Here is a 3,271-nt window from a genome sequence, read left to right on the forward strand (position 1 = left end):
GCTTAGCGCTGCACATTAGTGAAGCTGGCGTCACGGATTACTACTGCCTTGTCCGATGCTTCACTAAATGTGCCTCTTTGCTCAGTGACTGCTGCGGGGCTCTGCCAGAGCATATTACACTTTTCGTTTATTGAGCAGGTAGTTATGATGTTGGCGGAGCTGCTTATTTTGCTCTAACTCCTTTATGTAAAGGGTTTTAAAAATTCACAGCAGATCCACAGAGTGAATGATGATGAGCGGGGAGAATCTTCGTGGGCTCTCAGCTCAGCCGTCCGTGCATCCATCCGTACGTACGTCTGTGCTTGTTGTATGTATGTATGTATGTATGTATGTATGTATGTATGTATGTATGTATGTATGTATGTATGTATGTATGTATGTATGTATGTATGTATGTATGTATGTATGTATGTATGTATGTATGTATGTATGTATGTATGTATGTATGTATGTATGTATGTATGTATGTATGAATGTCCACCATCCTATCAAACTAAGCCACACGTGGCCACACCATCTGGTTATCAATTCACGTAGTGCAACAGCACAGCGTCACCTAGTGACCATTGTGAAAAGTAACGGGTGGTTACTATGGAGGAGGGACTGAGCCACAGCAGAAGAAGCTTAGCGCTACAGCAGAAGAAGCTTCGCCCCTAAAGCTCCTGGGCAGATTGGAAGATCAACACCAAGAAAGCCTTCTTTCAGAAATTGTCTTTTTATCAATTAGAAGGGCTTGTCTCAATTTTTATGCATGAATTCCAAGAACCTCAACCTTACTTGCGCAGTAAACGTGATGTATCGCTTAGCCCAAGCACATGAAAAGTGAAAGATTGCTTGTTCTGCTGCACACATGAAAGCTGGTGGGATGAAAACGTATCAAGGTTTCGATGAATGCTGGAGTGTAAGTCCTTGTTGGAAAATCCTTTTGGGTTTTATACCGTAAAGCGATTAGTGTGTTTAGGTTTCGTGCACATAATACAAAATGGTCAAAGAATTAGGTTACTACTGACCTTGCCAAATGTCAGAGTTACAGTCGTTATTAATTCACGTACTAATCTATGTGTATGCATTCTCTCTAAACGCTGAGAAAATACACGATTGTTCCTACTTGCCAATAAATCTCAGAATGGTACTTTCTACTTGGACCCATCTCTCCCGTGAACATAATAAATTAAAGGGGCGCACAAATGACCCGATCAAGAAGACGTAAAATGGGCTCAGACTCTTGTGTTGGACTGCAAATGATGATTTGTTGTGTAAAAGGTCGCCTCATAAAGTTAACGTTGTTCGTTGTTTCAGAAATTTTTCATGAACATTGCAAAGGAAGACCTGCTCCTGCCATTTTCGCAAACGATCTCTACGCTGAAGCTGAAAAACTTTGCCGTACCTAAAGTTAGATTAGGCCTATCTATATTTGTAGAACGGCATAATTTGTGTCATTCCGAGTTCCTAAATTTTGTCTGAAACGCACTTGTTTTTTTAATTCACACTGGACTTGATGTGATTGATATGTGGAATTTAACGTCCATACCATTACAAATAGGGTTGGAAGGCGACTCAGCAACAATGTGGGAGTTACAACAGAAACTACATTCATACAATGTCAAATATTGAAATACAGATATAAACATCTTTCAACAGTGTTTTTCAAAATTTGAAGCGAATGGTATCTAGGCCACTCAGTTTGTTACATTGAAAAAAAGAACATGTACGCTACGCATAAGAATAAGAAAGCATAAGCTTTTAAACTGAGTTTTGTAATGTCATATTATGTAATTTTATGAGGTTTCTGCAGAAGTGCACTGCACAACTTGATGGCAGGGTGTTCTAGTCTTTTATCCTTCCAGGTAGGAATGAGTTTGCACGTGTGTCATTATGCATGTGCTGCACAGTGCATTTTACTAAGAGTTTGCTTTAAAATAGGCGTTAGGATACGGTCTAATATAAATGTTGAACCAGTGCTTAGAAAGTAAAAATGAAAGCTTCAGTATTCCTACTATGTGCCACTGTAATAACGATGATATGTTGATCAGTTTCAGCATCACTGTTACCAAGTCAGTCGATCAATAATTATAATTAATAAACCATGCAGCCCTTATTTGTACCTTCTTGAGTACATTGATGAGACCTACTTGAATTGAATTCTGTATAACGCTTGCGTAATCTAGTGTTCAGCTAACATAGGTTAAAAACGCAATTAGCTTGATGAATTTGGGCGCAAGCTTCAATTTTCTGAGCAGAAACCGAAGTTCCTTTTTAGAAGCGCAGTGATATCAGTGATAGGCGTTCTCCAGTTTAGGTTTGTGATGATAGTGGTTCTCAAGTATGAAAGAGTATCAGCTTTATGATCATGTTCGTTTATCACTTTGTTCGATACCCCGAAGGCTACTATTCTAGCTCACTTCCTTTATTTCCCCCTTTTTACGAAAGGCTTCAATCACATGCAGGCACAGCGTTGCTCCGTGGTATTTTATTTCTCACGCTAATGATCTCACCGCGTATTCAACATTCATACCAGAGTTGGTTAATTCATGTATGCCAAAAAAGAGGGCCTGAAATGCCTGCGGTATGCCTGAGTTAGTTGGAAAGGTGTTCGAATTCATGCCCTTTCTTTCCACATACTGCGTTCGACCCAACAGATATCTTTAGATCCATTCTACTACTTTAAGATCACCAATGGGATCAAATCCCGGCTGCGGCGGCTGCATTTCTGTAGGAGGCGGGATTGTTGTAGGCCCGTGTGCTCAGATTTGGGTGCACGTTAAAGAACTCCAAGTGGTCGAAATTTCCAGAGTAATCCACTACGGCGTCTCTCATAATCATATGGTGGTTTTGGGACGTAAACCCTACATATGATAAGATCACCAATGAAGAGACAGGCCCTAATCTACACAATACTGAAACTGAGCGCACCAGGTTTTCAGAAAATGCGGCAGTTGACGTACATTGCATCAGAAGTTTATGTAACAAATTAAAAAAAAGGTGCGATGTAGCAGAATATTGAAATATTTGTTAACTTGATTGACCTAATTATAATTGATACTGTCGATCCCACCGGGGATTATTATAGACAGCGCGTTTTCACTTGCTACAAAATAACAAATGGCGAATATTCCGTAAGTCATGAAAATATTGAGAATTAAAAAAGACTGAATAAAACCTAACAATTGGTCATATGCATAGTACATCCTAATAACGAAAAATAAATCGTGATCAAAAAAGCATCAATAAAGAAAAAAAGCAGTAAAAATGCACTAATAGAAAAATGGTA

The sequence above is a fragment of the Rhipicephalus microplus genome, chromosome X, assembly GCF_043290135.1.
Source record: "Rhipicephalus microplus isolate Deutch F79 chromosome X, USDA_Rmic, whole genome shotgun sequence".
In the NCBI taxonomy this organism is placed as follows: domain Eukaryota; kingdom Metazoa; phylum Arthropoda; class Arachnida; order Ixodida; family Ixodidae; genus Rhipicephalus; species Rhipicephalus microplus.